Consider the following 12,904-nt stretch of genomic DNA (forward strand, 5'->3'; position numbering starts at 1 on the left):
CCGAAAGTCACCAATGAAACCGGTCCGAAGGGAGTACCTCCATGGCTATAAAAGCCATCACACTTGCAAAAGAAAAAATGAATGGAGCAAGACAGAGAGAACACAACAACCAATAGCAGAGACGAAACGGAAGAGGAAGAAATCGGCAGCAAGCAAAACCTACAACAGAAAAATAAACCAAAAGAAGAGAAGCACTTACCGAGGAAGGAGCACGACCATTGGAACCTACACGAGCCACCAAGAAAACTGAAATACCGAACGTATTTACATAGATCTAGGTAATTTCAGGGCTTTTTAGGGAAAAAGGACATCAGAATCAGCATTAGCACATTTCGATCTATATTTTGGGGGGTTTTTTAAATTTTTCGGCCACCATAAGTGGTGGCCGACGGCGGCGATCGCCGTCGAAAAACGGTGGTCGGATTCCCTCCGACGAGGGAATCCTAGAGAGACGGCAGAGAGAATTGATATCTCTCTTTTAGAGAGAGAAAGAAAAAAAATGAAAGGCTTAAAGACTTTCTCGGCTAGGGAAGGGTATTTAAATCCCTCCCCAAACGACGTCGTTTTGGGAGGGTGTCTGTGTAATTTCCATCTAGGAAGAATCACGCGCGTAGTCATCTTGGTTTTGTAACTTTCTATTTCAGTCACTAAAATCAATTGTTGAGCATTCGGTTTCTTAATTTTATTTCCTTTATAATTTAGTCCCTAACATAATTATATATATATTAGGTAAAATAATATATTTAGACCATTAATTTTAGTAATTTTCATTTTAGTCCCGAATAATTAATTAGGGTAAATTATAGTTTTAATCACTATCTCTTATAATGTTTCGAAATAGTATTTTTAATTTCAATATTTTATATTTCAATCCTATTATTTTAATTTTATTTATTTTAGTCACTATTTAATTGCAATTTATTTTTATTATTTCAATATGTTTAAATATTATTTATTTGTATATATATATATATTTGATTAAATAAAAATGTTTATTTATTTTAAATATTATGAAAAGGGTTGTCTTAACTTAACTAGAAGTTTTATTTCAATATTTTTAAATAAATAAATATCTTAATATACATAATTATTTTAGTTCTATTCAAATTATTATATTTTTCTTCATTTTATATTTATTTAATTTTATTCATATTAAAATATGTATATATATATATATATATATGAAAGATTAAATAATAATATTTATTTATTTTTAATTACTAAGAAAATGCGGTCTTAAAAAAACTAGACGTCCTATTCTGGTACTTTAAAAATAAATAAAATCCTGCTTATATATATATATATATAATTCATTATTTTCAGGAAAATTATTATATTCTTATTAATATTTTTTTATTTATTAATATTAAAGAAAATGCAGTCTTAAAGCAACTAGATATCATTTTCTAATATATTTAAATAAATAAATACTTTATTTATAATTTATAAAAATTATTTTAATATTTTTCTTCCTTATTATCCAATTGAATATGAAAAGATCATAAATTAAATTTATAGTCGAATTCTTAAATTCTATTATTAGAGACAATTTATAATCGACAGGGACCAATTTTGGGCGTTGTGGGGGTACTAATCCTTCCCCAAACGTAATCGATCACGAATCCCTTTTTATTATTAAAAAGAACGAATTTTTGGTTAAACGCAGACCAGTTTATCTTTTAACTGATGTTTTCTTAAAAACTCTTTTAAAAGATGATTTTTAGGTATTCGACCTACCTAATCCAGAAGGCCGATGGCGACTCCAAAACATTTCTTTAAAAAAGCAATTTATTTATTCACATTACTTTTTCCGCTAAGTAAAATTTCGTGCCCGGGCGAAAACCGGTTACGACAGCTTGGCGACTCCACTGGGGACCCTAGTCAACCTAATTCAATTATATATTGTCTCTAGAGTTAGAAATTGAGAATCAAAATTTATTTAATTTATGATTCTTTTTATTTCTTTCAATCTATTTTATACCCTTGAATATTAATGTTTGTATTTAATTGTTTTTTAGACATTAATTTTTGTGTGAAAATCTCTCCTCACACACAACACGTACATTGCATAACATAAGCTTTATAATCAAGCCTGTCCCTTTTAAGTGGGAGTGAAAGCGACGTCTTCGTGAGAATTTATTCTCTGTGTCAGACTTAGTAAGTAACTTTCGGGGTTCATATGCTCTATATCTTCGTGAGAATTTATTCTACGTGTCAGGCATAGAGAAATGTGTCCCCTGGAATTGAACTCGATCCGCTTAAGTCTGTAATAGACCAGGATTGAGGGTTTGGTAGCCCAAGGGGCACCAACAAGGACAATTCGAGTACCTTTACTCTTAGAACCGAAACCCTGCATATAATAAACCCTAGATATTCATATGATCTAAGACAATACTAAAGCTCTGTCCACAAATACCTAAATAGGTGTACACAAAGTTGAAATAAGCTTTATCTTTTAATTTATTTGATTTTTTTTCTTTATACTAAATAAATGCATGCGAACTATAAATCATGCAGTTAGGTTAATTTTTCCAAACAAAGCATGGAACTAGAAAGCATGAGGTTAGGATTTATACCATGATATATAGGATTTTTTCTTTCCATTAATTGGTACTAACCATTTTATTTATCTTTTCTTATTTCATACATTTTGTTTTACTCTAACTTGTTTATATTGATTTCTTTTGTTTGCATTGCATGATCATGGCATAACAAAAAGGTGTTGATTCGAAACAGTGTTAATCAAATTGGAAAGTTTTCATAAATGGACAAAAAGTTTTATGATCAAGCAAACTACGACGCAACCAAGGAATGGCATCCTGAGGGAACTCCGAAGATAGAGGAGAACTATGCAATCAAAGATTGTATGCTTGTTGAGGAGAAAAAGGAGATACGAGAAATAAGAGAGCAGATGTCCAAGATAATCGGTAGAATATATGTTTTTGCCAAAGGAAAAGAGATTCCTGCACAAAAAGAGAGAGAGCTCAATGAATATAACCTTGCAATCTCAGATATACAAGGAACTTAGGATCCTAATCAATTTGAAAAATTATATGCAGTCATCATTCGTATTCACAAATTGTCTGGAGATACCAAAGAAACGGTGACAATTGTAAAAGCTCCCAAAGATGAGAAAAATATCATGTAATCTGAAATCATCGGAGTTTAGCCTGCTCCCGACGTCTAAAACTCAGGTTTAATCCAAGACAAAAGGTGTTTCTCATTTTGATGCTATCCCTATATCATATAAAGAGTTATATGAGAAGCTACTTGAAGCACAAGAAGTAGTTTCATACTATATAAAACCATTCCAACCTCTGTATCCGGATTGGTATGACATCAACGTTTATTGTGAATATCATGCCCGAGCTCAAGGACATACCATTGAGAATTGTCTTGCCTTCAAACGTTGAGTCCAAAGTCTTTTGGATCATGGAATCTTAGAGTTTAGGATAAATGATTAACCTAGTTTATTAACTGAAGGTCCTGCTAAATTAATATGAAAAGTGGTCAAAGGTAAGAATATCAGTAGGGGCGTCCAGAAAGAAGAAGATTTATTGAGGTCTGAGGCTCAAATACGTCATTTAAAGATTGAAAACGAAAAATTGAGCACCAAAATGGAAACTATGCATGAAGATTTCCAGAAGGTCAGTTAAGCCTTTCAAAATGCTAGCATAGGAAACACCCAGAAGAGTGGATAACAGGGGTCACCAAACTGAAAAAGAACTGTAACATACATGAAGGTCGAGCCAAGAAGTTTTCTCATGATTTATGAGTTGCAGAAGAAAGACACAATACATCTGTCAGTGAATTGAGAAGATGTCAAGCCAAAAATCAAATGTTGAATAATTCTATGACCAACATGGAAACATCATATCAGATCCATCAGCTTGAGATCGATACTGAATTAAAAGCCACTATGGCCAAGAACAAGACATTGAAGAAATGTTTAGATGATTATAGAGATATTGTATGACAACTTCTTGAACATAAAGATTATCTCACAAGAAAAAAAATGAACAACATTGTTTACAACTCCGAGATTTGACACAGAAGATGAAGGAAAAAGACAATGTCATGAAGGAAGTTGATGTTCAAATAAGTAATGTGGCTCATAACCTGGTAGACTTAGCTGGCTTCATAAGAGAATTAAGGCAGATTGATAATTCCACGCCTGAACATGAGTGGAAGTTATTTTGGCTTTTAAGGGAAATAGAGAAATTATGAGTGAAAGTTATCCCCTATATGTAAAAGTTTTGTTTGATGCACCGAAACTTTTGTGTTCAATGAAATTTGTTTTAAGATGATCACTCTTGAATAACACATTTTCATACATGCATTTGCATTTCACATCTTTGCATTTTCATTTTGTATTCATACTTTTATGTTTGCTTTTGTATTGCACAGTTTGTATTCTTATTTTTCCATTTATGCATTTTCGCATTTACATTACATTTTTATTTATTTAAATATTGTTATATACATTAATTATAAAAACATGTAAATAATTCTTGATAGGGTTCTATAACAGTAAAACTGAGATCATTCATTCATATTACTGTACCATCATCATGGAAACAATGGAGCAATCTTATGAAAGACTACAAGATCAGTTATCAGAACAATTGACAGGGTTACCTCAGGATACAAGGAAATAAGCATCACAAGATGGATCAAATCAAATTACTCAGGGGATGGTATCTGATAAAGAAGAGATAACTGCTAAAGAGAAACAATGGTATCAGATTAATGAGTCGAGAATGATAATATACTCTGGGGCATCCCACTCGAACCCAAAGAATAACCTCATTAATTATTCACAATATGAGGAGAGATTCAAGAGGGTAGATGAAACAATTAGAAATATGAAGAGTGTTAGTGCCCACCATAAAAAATTAGAAGCAAGAGAGCTCAGCTTGGTTCCAGATTTGGTTATTACCCATGAATTCAAAATGCCTGATTTTGAGAAATATGATGGCACCAGTTGTCCCCTAATTCATTTGAGAACATTTTTGCAGAAAAATGAAAGGATATATGAATTCTGATAATTTGTTAATTCACTCTTTCCATGATAGCCTCGTTGGGCCAGCAGTAATATGGTATAATCATTTGAATCAAGAAAAACTCAAGAGATGGGTTGATCTAGCTGATGTATTTTTGGGATAATATAGATATGTTAAAGGTTTAGCTCCAACACGTATGAATATTCAAGGAGTAAAAATAGAATCCAATGAAGGGTTTCAAAAGTATGCCTTAAGATGGAGAGAAGTGGCAGCACAAGTTCAACCTCCCATGTTAGAAGAAGAAATATCACATATGTTTCGTGATTCCCTTCCTGCTCCATTCTTCGAGTTAAAGCTGGAAAATCCGACAAAGGAATTCTAGAATTTATTGATAAATGGATAATTAATTGAAAATGTGATCAACAAAGAAAACTTAAAAGTCACATCCAGAAACCCAAAGAATCAGAAAGTGAAAGCTGATGATGTGAATGAATGTCGCATCTAGAGTCCCCGCAATTGAAAAAGAAAAAGAGCAAGTAGTTGTTCGGATCAACCAAAGAAAGTCATGTGATCAAGAAAAACTTTGGAAGTGTTCCAAACTTCCATTTCAGACTTGTACCCTCATTTGGTTAAAGGTCGATACATCACACCAAGACCAACGAAAGTACCACCAAACCCTTCTGCTCATAGCTATGATCAAGGTAGTGTTTGTGATTTCCACTTGGGGGTATCTGGGCACTCTACGGGCAATTGTAGACCACTGTTAAAAGAAATTGAGATGCTTGTTAACAATGAGACATTGACACGAGAGTTGGTGGAACAATGGATGATGAACTCAAGTAGGGCATCAAAGCATGATTAAATCAAGTGTTGTCACATTGAAGAAGTAAAGGGGCATCCTAATCAAAGAAAAGATCATGTCATCAATCATAATACCTTTCTATTTTCAGCATTTTGTTTGAACATGTTTTTTGTTCCTTTCTCCGCCTTTTGTGTAATAAATAAATTCATGTTGCTTGTAAGGTTATGAGCATCGAGTCAATTTTGCAATCTTGCAGTTTTTTGAATATCAACTGGATTAAAAAACTCTGCATGATTAGAGTTATAATCTTTGACAAAATATCAAGATTGAAAACCAGAAAAACAAGGACCCTTGACCTTACCTCAGAAGAAATATACCCAAACACTACCCTTTCCAAAAAAATGAGAGAGCTTTCTCCAATATAAGGAATTAGGCAAAAGGCTTGGTATTTACATATAAATGTGTACAATGTGGGGCATTTTGTGCAACATTGCAAAGCTGACTAGATTTCTTTTCTATTGATGAAGTTCGACGATGAAACTTTGACAAATCTAGTCTAAAGTCAATTTCTTGGAAATTGAAATTTGGTAATGAGATTTTTTGAATCCTACCAAACTCATACGCTATAACAAGTTCTCCTAAAAAAAGTCATATATTCAAAACATAACCTTGATCGGGTATTTGGCAGTTTGGTATTTGCTCCACTGTGATTGTCAAGTTAAAGAATTGTGATGACTTAAACCCTATAATTAGTCCAATGAAGACTACTGTCAATAAAGCTGAAATCAGCTAGCCAAAATGACAAAAGAAGATTTTGAAAAAGAAGACCTATTATAGTCTATTTCACACACGTACACACAAAAATTTCATTATTAAACTATTTTTTTCATACTGATTTGGCTAGAATCAAGGATTTCAGAGAATTGAAATGGAAGTATTCTAGAAGGTCTAGTAACCGTTATGCTAGATTGTGTCATTTTGTACGCATCTGATTCAATTACCAAGTCCTTAAAGTGAGGAATGTGACAAAGTTCACAAAGAACGAGAGAGGAGTGACATCTTAAATAGATGTAACCATAAAAAAATAGGAAAGCCATCCTGAAGCCAAACCAAATTTTGATACTTCTCAAAGAGCTATAATTCTCAAACATTAAATAATTGTTGATCATTTTGATATTCTTTGAACTCATGCTTATGATTTGATTCTATTGTGAACCTGTAATAGGCAATACTTTACAAAATCCTTTCATTATTTGATAAAGAAAGGAGAAAAACCATTTTCAAATAGGACGGTCTCAAATGAGGAAGGTCCTTGAAGCAAGTTGTTGCTTATTCTACTTCTATCGTAGAAAAAGAATAAGCAAGGCCAGAATGATGAAGCCTTTCACATTCTTGAAAACAAAAATCCTCGAGTCCATTTAGATGATGTTTATTTGTTCCAGTAAGGTTGTTATATGGGATGCCACCGACAACAAGGTCGAATCCGCCAAATCTACTCATCAATTGCTCCAACCAATCATTATTCAGTTCTTGCACATCTGCCTTCAAAGGTATGCCGAGCTGGTAGAGGGTAACCTCTGCACCACCGATCCCAGAGAAAAGAGATAGAACATTGATACCCTTAGGGAACATGAATCTTAAAACCGAAAGATGATAAGCCATTGTGTTGACCTGGAATGGATTACCAAGCAATTTATACCACTCTATCCGACTAGATCCCTCCAGATCCAAAAAATGGGCACCTCATTCAGAGGAGGCACATATCTCAGACATTTATGTCCGAATGATTAATTACTTCTTAAGTTTGGGACCACATGAAGAAAATCCCTCAAGTTACGAAACAATACCGCTGTTTAGTGACACTAGAATGAGAGCATTCAAGATTAACGAATTTGTGCACGAGTACCCTCAATGGGGCATTAGATAATTGGACCTCGTGGGAATCATGAGATTCAAATCAAACAAACATTGAGAGTAAGACTTACAGTTTAAAATGTTGGGGCATCTCGAAAGCCCATTTTGGACAGAAATGATCCATGTGGGGTATTTAGAAGGCTCACATCAGTATGAATATTTGGGCATTCTTGGAGGCTCATTTTAGCAAGAAGAAAATGTTGGGACATCTCGAAAGCCCATTTCAAACAGAAATGATTCATGTGAGGCATTTTGAAAGTTTAATTTGAGGACTCATATCATCAAGAAAATAATTTTGAATGTATTTTGAACGTTCATATCAATAAATTTTGGGGCATATTGAAAGCTCATCTTAACCAGAAATAGAATGTTAAGACATTTTGAAGGCTCGCATCAACAAGAAGCAAATACTGGGGCATACTGAAAGCCTATTTCAATCAGAATCAAGAATGTTGGTGTATTTTGAACGTCTGTATCAACAAATGTTGGGGCATGCTGAAGGCCCACATCATCATATGGAAAAATCATTGCTTTGAGGAAATATTTCCAACGAGACGAAAAGGTATGAAGAATGAAAATGGTAAAGCAGTGATAGTCAAGGTGACTATACATAATTGCTTCGTTCATCAGGCAGTTGTATTAGGGTCATCGTGCTGAACAAATATTTACTCAGCAAGTATGGTTTCAAATACCCAATCTTCTTAACCATGTGTCACATGACAACGTGTTCTTTGTTAAGCTACATCATGGTTGCATGGATAAAGATGGTCCCAGGCAGACCATTTGATCCAGGGTCTAGTTCCTCAAGATCTCGGCTTTGAATTTGGTCTTTTGTGTGTTAGTGATGATTATAAATATTTTTTTTGAGGTTTCTAGCAGTTAGTTTCAATCATACTGTTGGGGCTATAAAGCTGTTTTTCACAACAATTTTTGCCTACTTGATGACATTGAAGAAGGAGGCTCGAGTTTACGTATATTACCCTTATTCCCATTATTATTGGGGTTATTATTGCCAGTCAGGATGAACTGAGTTTTCATCTATTTATTTTATCATGTACGTTTCATCTACAGCGGTAAGAATTCCATGAACCTCTTTCTGTACTTGGCTCCTATAGAAGATGTGTTTCTACTTCCTACAACACTCATTATGGAAGAAAACATGATCGGTATCACACTTTCCCTTGCTTGAGATGATATCAAAATTAGTTGGTATCTCTTATTCAATTCAGCACTAGCATATTTTGTGAATTTGACCAACTTTTTGGTCATGAAACATACCAGTATCCCATTTGTATTCCCACTGAGTTTTGTTCTCAAGTGGTCATGTGACATCATACAAAAACTTTGAACACTATGCAAAGAGCGTCACTGGTAAACATCTATGTAGAATCCATAGGAAAGGATGAATGTGGCGTCAAATGTATTACGAACATCTGTACAGAAGACGTAGGAAAGGATAAATGTGTTGTCAAATGTTTTACAAACATCTGTGCAGAAACCACATGAAAGGATGAATGTGTTGTCAAATATATTACAAACATATGTATAAAAGACATAAGAAATGATGAATGTGTTGTCAAATGTTTTACGAACATCTGTGCAAAAACCATATGAAAGGATGAATGTGTAGTCAAATATATTACGAACATCTGTATAGAAGACACAAGAAATGATGAATGTGTTGTCAAATGTTTTACGAACATCTGTACAGAAACCACATGAAAGGATGAATGTGTTGTCAAATGTTTTACGAACATCTGAGAAGAAGCCACAGGAAATGATGAATGTGTTGCCAAATTTTTTATGAACCAGTGATTATGATGCTGAACTAATATTGTGATCATATGGTTTTCATTTATTGATGCAAGATAAAGCCTTTCTTCTTCAACCCTAAGGTTAGAAGTGAGATATGTTGAAGATTTCCTTCCACAGAAGGGAAGCTGAAAATTTTAACAACAAGAAACTAGTGGAGCCAACTAAGATTGAACAATAGGTTGTTGTTAAACATCTCGACAAGATATGGTCCAAGTTGCCTTATTCGAGATTTGATTAGATATGGAGACATGAAAGGAATTAGGATAAATCCCCCTTATGATGTGTTTCAAGAGTCAAATTAGAACAAACATTTCTCTGCTAATTAATCTCTGCTGAATATGGCATATCTACATCTACATTCTTCAAAGATGATAGATTCTCACTTTAAAGATGATAGATTCTCTTTTCAAAGATGAAAGCTTTATTGGATTTCTACACAAGTCCAAACGAAGAAAGCTGATGTTATCGATGACAAAAATGGGTACATCAAGGTAATAATTCTAATTACGGCAAGAGTTCCATAAATGAAATATTTTTTCTAAGACTTTAATGAAACAAAGAAGACATAAAGATACAAGTTGATCAGATAGTTCTTCAGAGATACAAGCTTGATAGCATAAGTGGCTACACTGATATCCGAAGGTAACCCTGGAAATAAATGATCAAGTGAAGGAAGACCGAGTTTACCACTTTGAAGTCAAATGAAGATTGCATCAATATTCTTGTTCATAAGAACATCATTTGCACAATAGACAATGCATTACATTGATACATTTGATTGCATTTAAATATGAAGTTTTAAAGATCTTCATATGAAAAAAGAAGATTCATGATGGAAAATACCTTACAAAGGTAAGGTGGAATTCAAACCTCAAATCCAAAAATCACTTCAAGAGAAGCAAACATCTGAAGAATAGATGGTCGCATTCCACAAATGAAATATTATTTTGAAATGGGGCATGTTACCCAATCAAAAAGTTATTTTAAAAAATGAGAAAACTATTTCCAAAGTTTCTAATTTAATCTTTTCTGAAAAATGAAATTGTTGAATAGTAAGAAAACGATTTCCAAAGTTTCTTACTCAGTAAACTATTTCCCACATCTGTAAGCCCTTCAGTGCATGATGTTTTCATAGCCTTCGGGTCATATGTAAGCCTTACAGTGCATGATGTTTTCAAAAAGCCTTCGGGAGCTTTTTGATATTTTCAAAGCCTTCGGGTCATCTGTAATACCTTCAGTGCATGATGTTTTCAAAACCTTCGGGTCATCCATAAAACCTACAGTGCAGGATGTTTTCAAAAAGCCTTCGGGAGCTTTTTGATATTTTCAAAGCCTTCGGGTCAACTGTAAGATCTTCAGTGCATGATGTTTTCAAAACCTTCGGGTCATCCATAAGACCTATAGTGCAGGATGTTTCCAAAAAGCCTTCGGGAGCTTTTTAATATTTTCAAAATCTTCGGGTCATCCATAAGACCTATAGTGAAGGATGTTTTCAAAAAGCCTTCGGGAGTTTTTTGACGTTTTCAAAGCCTTCGGGTCATCTGTAAGACATACAGTGCAAGATGATAAGACCTCAGGGCCATCCATAAGACCTACAGTGCAGGATGTTTTCAAATGAGATTTTAAGAAACTAATTTTCAAAGGTTTCTTGATCTTAAATCCTCCGGTTCATCTGTAAGACCTACAGTGCAAGATGATAAGACCTCAGGGCCATTCATAAGATTTTTGGGTAGAATGTTTTCAACATTTCCATCATACTCAAAAGAAGCCAAATGAAAAATATTATTGTCTTTTTCGTCTTTGCTCTATTCTTGTTAACACAAGAATGAGAAAAGAGGGGCAGTTGTAGACACTAATTTTTTCCATTTTAAAATTGTTATTATTATTATTATTATAATTATAAGTATTATTATTATTAATAAATAATTACAAGGCCCAAAATTGGAGCCCGTTTACATGCCTAAGCCCAACTAGAACTGGCCCAACAGTAACCCTAAACTCTTAGGGTTTTAATCTTCTTCTCTAGCTGCCAGCCAATATCAATCGTTGGATCTGGAGTGATCCAACGACCCAGACGAGTCCAACAAGAAGCCCTAGGGTTTCATAACCCTAGGTTATCATCTCCAATCACCGCTTCCAACAGCTGCCACCTCTACTGCCAGGTGCTCGAACCCGCTACAGCCACGACGTCGCCACCTCGACGAAGCCTTCAGAAGGTCTACACTGGCCGTCCATGACAGCTGCTATATGGTGAGTCACCATATAGTTCGGTGACTCACCGAAAGTCACCAATGGAACCGGTCCGAAGGGAGTACCTTTATGGCTATAAAAGCCATCACACCTGCAAAAGAAAAGGCAAACGGAGCAAGACAGAGAGAACACAACAACTAACAGCAGAGACGAAACGGAAGAGGAAGAAACCGACAGCAAGTAAAACCCACAACAGAAAAATAAACCAAAAGAAGAGAAGCACTTACCGAGGAAGGAGCACGACCATTGGAACCTACACGAAGGAAACCGAAATACCGAACGTATTTCTATAGATCTAGGTAATTTTGGGGCTTTTTAGGGCAAAAGGACACCAGAATCGACATTAGCACATTCCGATCTATATTTTAGGGGGTTTTTAAAATTTTTCGACCAACATAAGTAGTGGCCAGCGGTGGCGATTGACGCCAGAAAATGGTGGCCAACGGTGGCCGGATTCCCTCTGGTGAGGGAATCCTAGAGAGAGGATAGAGAGAATTGATATATCTCTTTTAGAGAGAGAAAGAAAAAAAATGAAAGGCTTAGAGCCTTTCTCGGCTAGGGAAGGGTATTTAAATCCCTCCCCAAACGACGTCATTTTGGTGAGGGTGTCTGTGTAATTTCCATCTAGGAAGAATCACGCGCGTAGTCATCCTGGTTTTGTAACTTTCTATTTCAGTCACTAAAATCAATTGTTGAGCCTTTTAATTTTGTTTCTTAATTTTATTCCCTTTATAATTTACTCCCTGACACAATTATATATATATTAGGTAAAATAATATATTTAGACCATTAATTTTATTAATTTTCATTTTAGCCCCAAATAATTAATTAGGGTAAATTACAGTTTTAATAATTATCTCTTATAATGTTTCGAATTAGTATTTTTAATTTCAATATTTTATATTTCAATCCTATTATTTTAATTTTATTTATTTTAGTCACTATTTAATTTCAATTTATTTTTATTATTTCAATATGTTTAAATATTATTTATTCGTATATATATATATATATATATATATATATATATATGATTATATAAAAATGTTTATTTATTTTAAATATTATGAAAAGGGTTGTCTTAACTTAACTTTAAGTCCTATTTCAATATTTTTAAATA

The sequence above is a fragment of the Hibiscus syriacus genome, unplaced genomic scaffold (assembly GCF_006381635.1).
Source record: "Hibiscus syriacus cultivar Baekdansim isolate YM2019G1 unplaced genomic scaffold, ASM638163v2 tig00111848_pilon, whole genome shotgun sequence".
NCBI classification, from domain to species: domain Eukaryota; kingdom Viridiplantae; phylum Streptophyta; class Magnoliopsida; order Malvales; family Malvaceae; genus Hibiscus; species Hibiscus syriacus.